General features: G+C 35.1%; 2 long non-coding RNA genes across 2 annotated transcripts; both read right to left on the reverse strand.

The window, feature by feature from the left end:
• Nucleotides 1–1,923: 1,923 nt before the first annotated feature.
• Nucleotides 1,924–3,226, reverse strand: LOC147764255 (uncharacterized). Its single transcript, XR_015332121.1, has 2 exons — nt 2,886–3,226; nt 1,924–2,567 (listed from the first exon to the last, which is right to left on the reverse strand). It is a non-coding gene; the product is annotated as an uncharacterized LOC147764255 (long non-coding RNA).
• Nucleotides 3,227–11,280: 8,054 nt separating this feature from the next.
• On the reverse strand, nt 11,281–13,689 carry LOC147764256 (uncharacterized). The gene is made up of 3 exons (XR_015332014.1): nt 13,576–13,689; nt 13,303–13,402; nt 11,281–12,223 (listed from the first exon to the last, which is right to left on the reverse strand). It is a non-coding gene; the product is annotated as an uncharacterized LOC147764256 (long non-coding RNA).

The following is a 13,689-nucleotide window of genomic DNA, read 5'->3' on the forward strand; positions in this document are numbered from 1 at the left end:
GGATTCGTGGTCTGTGTGAAATAGGGGTATCAAAGTTTTTGCCACCAATTCCTGTTGGTCAAGAAGTGCAAGAACTGACTACGAATATATACGAATCTGTTAAGAAATTCACGAACTGATTACGATTCAACCAAGAATCGTGAAATTTGTCAATTCATGGCCATTCGTGGGATTCGAGGTCTGTGTGAAATAGGGGCATAACAACTGACGTGGCTGAAAATGTAAGGGCGGGGTGGGGGAGGGGAATAAGCTCCTATCCCCCCCCCCCGCCCCTGCAAATATTTTTCTCAACCTACTGTCCTTATAGCATAGAAATAAATAAATACGGTGTTAGGTATGTGTGATGTAATCAGGGCGCTGGAAATTACTTTTATTTGATTTATTTATTTATTTGTTTTGGAAACTTTTAAAATCAGACTGAAAGAGTGCTTTCTTATGCAAGAATGATAACTTCCAAAATATCTCTAAACCGAAATCATAAGAATGGAGATACTCATAATAAACGCGTCTGCTTTCTCTGAATTTCGTTATTTGCATCACAGTGTGGGAAACCCCCTTAAACCATCCCGGGGCCCCCACATTACATAAAATACCCTTTAATAATAAAACCCCAGGGCTTGAAGCCCAGGCTCACATCTTTGGATAATGCTATCTGTAATACTGCTACAGAGATTCCCAGGTTCCTTGTCTTAAAGTCTGCACACGGAAAAGAATGAAACGACTCCATGTTGTAACTTCAACAGAATATATTTTGCTACACTAAAAGTTACATGATGCAAGTATGACCTCTCTCCTCCTCTCTCTAGCTCTCCCCCCCTAGATTTAAGTTTACAGATTTTTATACAAAACTTTATCAGTTAAACTGTCCATCACATAACTTAAAAACTGATAGGTTACTTCATACACAAGGCCACCTTCTTCCAGGTGGGCACTCCTAATAACACCCTGTAATCTAGTTCTAACAGATTACTGGCTTCGGAACAAAGGACATTAAAATTTGAACTGCAAGGTGTGAAGCATTATCTGAACAACTTGTACAACTTGGCTTCCCATGTCTGAATTTTATCAAACAATGGCTTCCTCTGATTGAGTTAATACAACATCATGTATGAAAGTTTTAAAAGTACTAATTACACTTTTTTTCTATACTATGGTTCCTGACAACAGGCTGATGATTAAAAAAAGGTAGACATGAAGACATTTAACGTGAACATAAATTTGTGTTGTACTAATATGCGAATATAGAGTAGAAACTGAGTATGTCTTTTTACTGGAAGCAACTATACTGGGTTTATTTCACAACTCAAATTTTCAGTCAATGCAGATAAGGAAATGACAGAAAAAGTCAAACTGAAATGACACACCAAACGAAACCATTGAATATTGTCACAGAAAAGCAAAGTGTGTATAAAAAGGGCCAATACATTATCTTTAATGTGGTTTTTAATACTTCTTAATACTTATTATCTATTTTGACCTGGAATTTAACATATTATGTATTACTGCAAACTTAATTTATTATCGTGTATTTATTTATTATTTTATCTATTTTCCTCTTGTGGGTAATTAACCTGTGCTTTATTCCCCTTTTCTTTCAATCCGGGTCAACACACTCCATGCCATAGAGTTGCTGTGTACATGTAACTGAAGGATAGCCTTTGGAGTCTACAATACAAAGTAAAATGTGTCCCTCAACAAGGTGGGACTACAGAGCTATACTGGCGAAGAGCAGATTTGCAATTTCTTTTGGATTTCAAACTCTTTCCTTTGCTCTCAATCTTCTAAACATCTGAACTGAACAGTCCCCCTGCAGACAATCTCCAACCGCAAGCGTAGCTTGGACTTATTTTTAACATAACTAAAAAAACTGCCTGCTTGTATAGAAATGTAAGACTTTTTAATTTAAACATGGGCACCCTAAACTGTAAAAAATATCTGTTTATTGGACACGTCTATACACTGTATTTACTCATTAAAGACGTCCGGAGGTTGGCGCGGTAAACAAATACACTGCTTCATTTATAAATAACAACACTGACTATATTTCAAATAAGAAAAGTTAAAAAAAAAAGGAGTTGACGTTTGAGTTTTTCTATAAACAGTACCCAATGTCCGTCAAAAGAACTGTATAAGGCTTTTACTTTAAGATAATGATTTCCTGTTTATATATGAATATTTGAATATGAATATAAATTATTTTCCTGTACAGTTTTCTTTCAAAAGAACGGAAGGAAAAGTCTTTAAACTGTCTTATTTGATGAAAAAGTTTCATATCAACAGCTGAATGTAAATAAATGATATTTTGGTTCTAAGTCACCACTGTAATCATATACTCTTCGAAAATTCCCCTCTCATGTGGGAAGTTATTTCTTTTTATAGCCAAATCGAATTCTCCAAGTGGAGCGACCCATCGTGGCATATTTAACCTCGGCCTCGGGCTGATCACTTGGCATGTCGAATTCCACGAGACTTTCAGGGGAAAGGTTCTTGGTGATCGTGTACGCCACTAATTCAACCAACTCCACACAGTCTCACCACAGCGTTGTGCGGAACTCATGGCACACTAACTAAGGGAAATAATGTAATTTAAAATCTGGTAGAACAAAATTATATAAAGAATATTTTTGGAAATAAGCAAACAAGTAAACAAAAATTAATAAACAAAATTATAAAAAGCTAAATAAATATATAAATAATACGGTGTAGATATATTAATAAAAAAGAATGAAAGAAAGATAAAAAATGAAAAAATGAAAAGAAAAATACTGCAAATGGAGTGAAAATTATTTCCTTCCTGCAGTTTCACAAAAGTCAATTATTATAAACAGAATGCGACTATAATATGATGAATACATTGAGTCTTTAGTTTCTTATATATTGTATACCTTTTAATCACTCGACTAGCTGACGCCGGAATACATATAGTTCTTTTCCCTCCTCTCGCCTATATCTTAATTTTCTTATGTAAATAATCCTGGGGACAGTCCGGCGTTTTCATTGTTCGACAGCTATTCTTGATCACCAGTATGATGATTGACGTTTGTATATATAACTGCCAATCAAGCCATCCACTTTTAATAGCTTTGATTGGCACCTCTCAATCACAGGAAGTAAAAGCTCTTTCGCAGCATGATTGTGATTGACGTTTGTTTAACTAACCGTCAATCAACCTGTCAAATTTGACAGCTTTGATTGACACCTATCAATCACAGGAGATAAGAGTTCTTTGGCGGTATGGATGTGATTGACGATCGCGAGATGTTAGAGTTCTTTTATTCTACAAAGAAATTGTAGGAGCTGTCCGCAATGGACAGATTCCCCCGGAACCGGAATTTTTGAAGCAAGGTTTATACAAAGGAAAGAAAAGCAGGCAAATCTCATATAGTATTATGTGCTCTCATTGAGGGAACGACAGAAAATATATGTCATTTATACATAAGCCGGTATATACCAAAAATAGAAATAGAAACAGTCACAAGTATAGTAGCCAACCAAATAGATGAATAAAGGAACAAAGAAATATACGGAAAGAATTATTTACAGACCAAAAATGCATAAATAAAAAAATCAAAGATAATAACCATGAGGCTTTTTTTTTTGCTATTCTCAAACTTACTGGAGTAATTCGTGTTATGATAAATACAGTCCATGTTCGAATTGCAGATATATTAGGTCTTTTTCCTTAAATTACCCCGCTTTTTCACTTTTATGTTATACTTTATAATGTAAGACTTGTTAATGCAATAAATGGAAAACCCCGTGACTTATCATACTGAAATTTACAGAATCACTTTTTAGCATGAGTATTAGAATACAACGGCAAATGTCAGCTTTATCGGACCATTTTTGACGAAGGTTATCCCATGTCCCCCCTTTCCTTCGAATGGAATGTGTCGTCTCTCCTGACGCACTGCGTTCCGTAGTTGTTATAGCTACAGCTTGCTCGAGTCCGTCTTAACACTTTCTTCAAAAATAATTTGTAATCGGATATACATACATATTTTAGCGTTAAAGAATCTAGATATGATTTGAGTCGCTACGAAAGAAAATAATAAAGCTTGATAAAAGTATTGATCAAATAGGCCCATGATCATTATAATATAAAGCGTGTTATTATAAATAGGTAATAATTTCCAAATAATTAGCTTCAGTTGTTTCGGCTTCTGGATCACCTGCAGGGGCCTCAAGTACAGTTATCACTGTTATATGGTGAGGCCTACTCTTTTTTCATACAAACGAAATTCAAGAATTTTGGACACTTTTGAAATAAGTGCATTCAAAAAGTTTCGAGTATTAAAAAAATCCTTATATTACTCCGGAGAAATTATAAGAAAAATTATCATATCAGCGCCCTCTATCATTTATGGCTGTCTTCACTAGCACAACATGATTGTGACGGTGTCCATGAATTTCATCATATTATATGATGAAATTCATGGACACCGTCACAATCATGTTGAGATAGACTCTGAGGTCAAATACTGTAGCATTAACACTGTTGTAACTCAATTTCTTCTATTCTCCCCTACATCATCATTGACAGTTGCCAGAGAGGGAGATTCCCTCGCATGCCCTACGTCCCCCACCCCGACACACAGACACACACATACACACACACACACACACACACACACACAACTATTTTTATGGTTTTGAAATAGTAACGCCTCGGTTAGAAATGTGTTGTTAGCAGTTTGCCATAATAAAATACTTCGACTACACAAAATGATATAGAAAAAACAAATCTGCAATTAAGAAATTCACTTAATTCCATTTCGAGTCATTCAATGTTTCAAGAATTTCATCGGCTGTTTTATAACTTGGTCATGCTAACAGTCTGTTTTAATCAATAATTAAAACAAGTCAATTTTCGCGCTCTGAAATTTCATTCTTCATTGTGTGGCGACACTCACGTCGTTAGCCTAACTTTTTATGTAACTGGATCATTTTTGAAATATTGTAGAGATTTCTTTGTAAAGTCCCAAATATCTCATTTCGTAAAAAATAATTTTTTAATTTAAAAAAATTATCATTCTGTCCTTCAAACCGCAATCTGTACTACTCTTTTTTAGTCTATTGTCTATGGGGACAGTTCTGCAAAAGCACGAAATCTCATTCATTAGCGCTTCTGTTTTATGTTTTCTGATGTATTCTGAATAATCGCGCAAATACAGTAGGCCCTAGTGCATATATGAAAATGTGCAATATAATATGAAGTGCAAGTAGGTAAACATACTTGATGTGATAACATTTGCTGTGACTTATTTTAATGTGATGATCGCCGACAGTTTGTGTAGTTCAAAAATAGCAAACTTTGACTTCACGTAAATTCTGTCGGCACTTTATGTTCCATCTGTAACTGACAGTAGAACACATACTGTCACGGCGTAGGGATTTTACGTCGTTTTTCTTCACGCGCCATTCGTCGAGTTCGTTGTAAAAACGCTAATTTCAATGAAAAATGCCGATAATTTCTTTCTTTTTTAAATTTTTAAAGTTTCAATTTAAAGACATGATAGGCGAGTATGAAAGCTTCATTTTTATTCATTGGGGCAATATTTCAGAGGAAGAAATTGATAAAGCAAATCAGCGCTTAATTATAACGCCACGGTGATTTTCTAGCATAGAAACAGCATAACAAATTATCTTAATTTTAGTTCTCTTCGTAGCGTTGACGCTTTGTCAGTTAATTTTCTAGTGCTGCGTTTTTAGTAAAGGCTCTCTTCCTCAATAGACGTCATTTTTTAATTCTAACTTCATCTTTGTGAATTACTATAGTTGAAACATACGGTAGTTATATAAGTAGAAAAGATAAATCTGTACAGGGTTTTTTTAGAGACAAAAGTTGTTAAAGTTTGTATAACCTGGTGTGTTCAAGTTAAAGGACACTGGTAAATACCCGGAGGCACTCAAAACTCAATTTCACCGACTCTCCCAAACCTTTTATACCATCTACCATACCTTCCCCCCTCATTTTTGTGCCGCTTTATTTCAACATATTTCCTTTTATTCCAACTTTCTCTATTGAATGGTTCGTCGACATCTAATTTTAAACTAAAATATCATATTGCCATTTCCAATGGCTTATTAGGTAATTTCTTTATGAACTTTTCCTCCCCCTCCCCACCTGGCGTTGTCTTCACTAACAATCATGGTTGAGACAGCATCAGAGTCAAAACACCGCAGTCTAATGGCTCGGATCATTACTCTTATTAAAACAGATTGTTCATTTGTAAGTATACAGTATGTATACAAACTGGTTGGTGTTCTTTTCTCGAAAAATAGACTTAGTGTCTGGATTAACAAAGGCGTGAAATTGTGAACTTTGTCCGAAACTGTTCATGCGTGTTTTCAATACTATATAATTGTGCAGGTAAAAATATTAAATCAATGTAATCCTCTGTCCGTCCCATGTCCCTAAAACTGTAAATCTAAAGCCAGCTGCCGAGTTTCTGATCGTAGTATTTTTGTATTTTCCTCCAGATGGCGCTATCGTACGGTCTAATTGGTCAAACAGTCAAAACTGCTCAGATATTAAAATCAGTGTGCCATATTGAGTCATATCAAGATAGCCAGTGACCTACATAATGTCGTTTCAATTTGGGTGGTTTAGGGTCTGAAGTTAATTTTCGTCTGGTATTTTTTTGAAAATATACTGAACACCAACTCGTCCTTTGTATTTTTAATGTTGTCTATTACAAATGAAGTTTCATCCGTAAAATATTGGTAAGAGTTGAAAAGGAAAGGCGGCCACTTCAGCCTGCCACCTCCCCCTACCATGAATGTAATGGGATGGACAGCCTGGAAGGAGACGTCACTGCCTCATTGCTGAGTGATCAGGAAGTGGAGCGAAGGCGGCTTAGATGATTAAGTATACGAATATCGTAATTTCAGCCATATCAATATAACGTTTTAAGAAACCAATGTTAGGTATTTGGTGATAAGTTACTTGTGATTTATTTTTGAAAAGTATTTTGACACCCGTTTGTTTAAAAGTGGTTTTGACTATTTCCCAACATTTTCCCCACGTAGGCCTACCATTTATTTTCTCCTTTACTTCAACTCATCACGTCTCATAAAACAAAGGAAGATGCAGTTGCACTTCTTGTTCAGTATTTTGACCTTTTTCGGTAGAAATAGTAGTGGTGGTGGAAGTTTACCGTGAGAAATGGCCAAGGAGGGAAAAATGGTGTGAAATGTCTTGTGAGGGTCTGGCTATTGACATGTTGATATTTACACGTACCCGGTAGTGAGCGGTTGGTAGTGGAATTATAAAATTTAATGTACACTTCCATTTCGAATATTGGCAAGATTTCATAAATTAATATATAATATTTCATTGCATTAAAATGTGTGAGCTAAATTGAAGTTGTATTGATTTCTGCGTGACATATTATAAGATCAACCTTTCAAGACATAAGGAGCGAAATGCTCAAAATGCTGTTTGGAACGGATTTGAAAAGGCTTTGTCTTTTACGTGTTTTTTTTTTCAATAACATTACGAATTTACGAATGAAATGTAACATATTTAAAACGTAATGATATATCAGAATGCATGGTCATCAGTTTAAAACTTGCTTTATTGTATTGAAATATGTTCTATACTATCGTAGTGTCAAGTTTGTCTCACGTGACATGTAAAATGGAACTATTTGTGGTATTCTTCAGCAAGACGGCAGGGGATGACTTTCTAGTTTTAGATGGGAATTAAGTACGCAAAAATACACAAATTTTATTTTATCGGTTTAAAGCAAAATATTTTTCTATAATATTCAGAATTCTGTAATATTGGGTTTCACCTAAATTACCAAGGGACACATTACCGAAATCGCTGATAAATTCTACAAGTCCGTTGTCGAATTCTTAATTTCTCTTTTTACCAGCGTGAGTGTCTTCTTCAGTCCGATTCTCAAAACTGACTGAAATCTAGAATATATATATATATATATATATATATATATATATATATATATATATCGACTGACGCTCATTGTGTGTCTCTCTGTTAATGTTCCGGTGAGAAAAAAGGATTGTCTCTTGAAATTTGCTGTCTTGTTGAGTAAGAGATGTCATTTTACGAATCAAGATCAATTATTTTGTGTCACAAGTGAAGTATGTAGAATAAAGAAATTTCCATTTGAGAAAAATTTCCATTTGAGAAATATCCCTTCTTGAAAAGCTGATTACGTACATGTAAATGCCCTTCATATGATGGAGAAGAAACTACTTTCGTGTTTTACTTATCTCTGAACGTATAGTTCTTACAATGTAAAATATGACACGTTTTATCAAGAAAATTAACTGATATTTTTGCCATTAATCTGTTAAACAAATCCATGATCTGCGTAAAGATGAAGGGACCATTTATGTGATTGAAAATTATTTCATTTTTCAAATTTAATTGTTTTAAGCAATTTTCTCTAACCAGCATCTTTCCTTCTATTGACCAGATGATGCAGAAATTAGGGATATTTTTTCGTCTTTTGTTTTTGTCATTAAGAAAAAACATAAGACCATTAGTGTGGTAGATAGTTTATTTGTCAAGTCAAATATATAAGAATGTTATATTTTTACACTTGTTGAATTTAAATACAGACATAGTAATATTATACTATAATATCATAATATTCTTTTAGTTACTAGAACGCTTTTTAACTTGTAGTAATAAAAAGACTGAAGACAATGATATTTTACAGATATGTCTTATAAACAATCGAATACTGAGTACATAAGAGCAATCTGTATTTCTCTGAATAAAAAACTTATTAAATATACCAAACGTCATAGTGTTTTTACTGATGGCTACATGACTCGGTGGTAGCCTGGGGTTGGGGTTCGATTCCTGGCTCGGGCACTTTGGAATTACAAATGGAGTGCTATCAAAATTTTCCTTTGGTTACTATAAGAAGAAAGTCTACCCGGGGAGGGTGGGTGGGAACAGTTAGAGGAGTAGGTAACGCGCTTGCCTCTCAGACAGAAGGTCGCCAGTTCGATTCCTGGCGCTTCTAGGTCCCAGCAAATTACCTTTTGCAAAAATAAACTCAAGTAAACAATTTAGACTACTACAAGAGGGTCATACGAATAAGGAAAAGCAAGTTGAGGCAGTGGCTCAATAGGTAAGGCGACAGACGAAGAAGACGACTGACTAAGTTGATAACCAAAGGTTCGAGTTGAGCTGAAGAAAAGAGTCGGGAATGATGATGTGACATTTTACAAATTTTGAAACTACATCTATTACAGCTTTTATGTACGTTTATTAAAACAAATGCAAGCAATTCCACAATACAGATCTATGCAAAACCCATACATTACGTTTTGGCTCTACATAAAAAGTAATTTTCATAACGACTTCGCATTTCGAGATGTAAATCAAGCTTAAATACAACTATCTACAACTAAATGTGTCGGAGGTTCTATGCATTTTGAAAATTGTCGTTTAAGAACAATTGTTTTGGTTTTTTAACAAGTGTCCAAGAACACTGCATACGAGACCACATAATACTGACCAGAACAAGAAATTATCAGGTTTTTTGCTGCGACTTAAAAGAGAAAGTTGAAGATTTGAAGTGAAGTATTTTACAGCCATTGACATTGGTGTATTCGTCTTTTGACTGATCCAAAATTTCAACGAGGGACATTTTTATCCAAATTCAAAGGTGGTATCAAATTGAAAATTCAAAATGCATATGATCTCACGTAAGCGTTACCCCCACACGCGGGTACACACTCATGACACCACAACTTCCTCTATGTCGCCATGCTGATGATCACACACAACACCAAACAGCAGTCAAACATTATTCAATTATGTAAATTTGATGAGTGCTTTTCTCATAGATAAATAAATATGTACCTCATATTTTGCGTCATCTTTAGGATTTTGCTGGCATTTCGAGTGAACACTTAAATTTATGCGTCGTGCAAATCAAGAACAGCATGAAGACATGGTCAGTTTACAACCTTATCCCAGTCATGGTCATTTTAAGAACAATATGTAAACAAAATTGAAAAGGTTATGCAAAAACAAGTCTAGTTTACTCAAAATAACTAATCACATTTACTCAGAAAATGCTAATAAACTCAAAGATCTCTGGTGTTCAGTGATCAAAAAACACTCAGTAAAAATAACCCAACAGCATGTGCAGGACTGGCACCTAATCAGGCCTTTTGTTCTCAATCACCCCTTGATCCCGACTGAATTATAGAATTAAGAATGTGCCAAGTACAAGATCAACATTAAATAAAACGCTGACCTTCCAATTTTGTGTAAAACTTACTCTAGCCAATCAAAGTGTCATTTTTCTGATAGTATTTTGATTTTTCATATTTGATTAGACAAAAAAATCACAAAAGAAAAGATTTTTAGACGATAAGTCAGTAAATTGGCAATTAACAGAAAAAAAATCGTGTTTTAGAGGATTGACAAAAGTTGAGTCTACAAAAGTTCGTTTAATTACTAGGAAATACCCATTACCCCCAAAACAGAGCTTGTAGTTTTTGATACGAGTTTGATAAGGATTTTTCAAAATTTCAAGTTGTAAAAGATGCGATAAATGCCAGTCCTACATATACATTTTAATTGACAAAAGACGGAAAAGGAAACACTTCCTACTAATCACCGTTTCTCTTTGTGAACAGTTCCGCTTTGTAATGAAGGTAAAAGTTAATTGTCCTTTTTTAATAACAAAAACTTATCAATTTCGAAAGGAAAAACTGACTCGACCCCTGGTTTGATTTTCTGAAAACAAAAACATCTTTACCCCCTCCCAGCAATAAAACTATGGGTCTATCACTGATCAGACATACTACTAGTATATCAAAACACCGGGATCCAAAAGAAGTTTATTCTTACCATGCGTCATAACCGCATATTCACAATTCTAGAAAGACCCTATAAAGACGTTTTAATACGTGTGGGCAATTCTGCCAAAACTTGAGCACATTTTACAATTTTATACTGCCGTTAATTCTTAATTGCATAATTTGGATCACAACGTTTACAATTTATTGTAGATTTTTTCATTGAACCCATAATAAAATGCCTGTATGCATTTTACGTAATGAAGTTGCGACTATTTTTTTCTAAAGTTAGCTTCATTAAAATCAATATTTGTATCCAATTTAATATGAATAAACGTGCATTTTCGTGTCTTCTTACCTAGTTGCCCACACACAGGGCCGTAGCCTCCGGGGGGGGGGGGGGCGGGGGGGGGGCGGGGGGGGGGGCAGTTGCCCCCCCCCCCCCCCCTGGGATTTGAGGTGCAAAAAAATAATCGCAAAGGTGAATGAAAATAATTGCAAAATTGGTATCAATTCTGTGAGAAAATGCGCTCATGGCCACTAGACAATCATTCAACAATCTGTTTACAAAGGTGTACTGTTTTTAGACAATCTACGAAATGAAGTACAATTGGCATGTTGTGTTGAAAAATGACTGTACCTATGGCAAAATGAACCCACAATTTCTGACTTCTGATTTAGCAATAAATAACAGTTATAATGCACCAGAATTCAGTATTATACATACAGTTTTTTAAAAATTTCCACACCGTGGGAGGGGGACCCCCCCCCCCCCCACACACACACACACCCTCCCCCCTCGGGGGCTTCGCCCCCTTGTGTCCGCTTACTGCCCCCCCCCTGGCATTTTGCTCAGACTACGGCCCTGACTCACACAAAATTTTACAATGAAATATTAAACCGGTAGTACTAGCACAGTGCTCTACCTGCACATCACTTGATGATAATTTTACAACAATTAATTTTATTTTCATAGATCACTTAAGCAAGTCATTTTTTGTTTAAGGATAACTTCAAAAGTGTCGTTTCAGGTTCGGGAACTGGTGGGCATGAACAAAAAATAAATAAATCACAATGAAAACATCGTGTGCGGATAGAGTACTGTACTACAACTTATTTACACATGTATAATAATAAGCGAGCGACGTGCAGGGTTGACGCTTGGATTTAGTCAATTTTATTAGAAGTTTCATGAATAAAACATTTGTTGCACGCTGCACTTCATTCGATACACGTTTTGATGCAGAAAATTACAACCCAAAGCAAACATTGCATTTCAAACCAAATCAAATGTCAGCCCTGCAAGTTGACTATACGACAAACGCAAGACAACGTTGACATGGGTGCGGGCGCTGGCGAACACGAATCTGACGTCTTTTCTGGGAGTGCGTCTAATCTCAACGTAGACGGTTGTTACGAGACACTGAAATTAAATGAAAAATGAAATAAATTAAACAAAATCCATGTGAGAGAAAAATTATCTAGTGAAATACAATATTCATACCGACCCTTTTTGGTATGTATTAAGAGATATAAAAGTCACATTATATATATAAGAATAGATATATCCTCGGTATATTGAACCTACACGTTCTATACAATGACATCATTACTATTGCATACCCTGTACACACTGTTACACGTCAACATACTAATATTTATATTTATCTATCTTTGCTAAGCCATATCCCTCCACAAGGAGTATTGTGATGGAGACTGCATATTTGCCCACATAGATAATTTTATCATAAAAACAGAAAACCGGCCGTACAATCACGCTGCTCTGTATACCAACTATTACAAAAGATATCAGTGTTTGGACTTTATATATTTGCGGAATTAAAAGTAGATAAATGTAAACATTTTACAGAAAGCCTAGTTTTGATAAAGATAACTCTGGATTTTGTAAATGCGGGGATCAGGGTTACAATGTAGTAATATAAAATTGTTTCGGTTCCGTAGGATAACATAAAACACTGGTCAATGACAATTAACATGTTGTTTATAGGGCACAAGGATGCAGAAAGTGTTTGGTTTTTGTCTTGTTTTATTTATGCATTATATTGCTTATTTTGTGAGTAGTCTGACATAAATTCAGCATTTTATTGCTACATGTGCTTATTAAAACCACTTCGCTTTTATAGACAGAAAAAGAATGATTTTACCAATTACTTGATTCCAATTCAGCCACTTAATTAATTTTGTAATCCAAACACTAGAATTTTAGCTCTATTTCTTTTAAAATCAGATACTTTGTTCGAGCATTTTATTCCCGATTGTAAAATCAAGGATGGAATGAAATTGAATCATGAAAATTGAAGTCAAGGGAGGTCGACAGTGTCTAGCAAATGTACGTTTGCTTTCCTGGTCGAGGTTAGTTCTCTAGAAAACCACTGGTTTGTTGTCAGTTTACTTTAATAAACAGGATAATTTTGTACAAACCGCTGTCGTAAGATAAAAAAAAAGGCACCCATTGGGAGCTGAGAATGCACCGATAGTTACCTGCTTTGTCGCCTTGCTTTGTTTAAGACGTATTAACGCGTTCAGACCTTTGGACGGCTGGGATAATCTTTTCACTTCTTTATGAGCAAATACTTTTTTTCTGGAAAAGGCAACATAAAAAGTTATTTAACTTTTCAAGCTCATTTCGGCATTCATGTCAATGAAATATACCCAAGAACAATTACCCCTGAAGTGGGAAATGCATACTTTTTGACAAAATATCGTCAACATAAACCGATCAGTGTTGCCTTATGTCATCTTTACAGTACTTACAACAAACTATATCAGTTCTCAGTGCCAAAATTTCAGTTTACGTGTGGAAATTGTGACAATGTGGCATATAAAGCTTCTTCCTCTTCCTCCTGACCTTGGCCCTTTCTGAATACC

This window comes from Lingula anatina, chromosome 1, assembly GCF_051362555.1.
Source record: "Lingula anatina isolate TDL-2025a chromosome 1, LinAna3.0, whole genome shotgun sequence".
Classification (NCBI taxonomy): Eukaryota; Metazoa; Brachiopoda; class Lingulata; order Lingulida; family Lingulidae; genus Lingula; species Lingula anatina.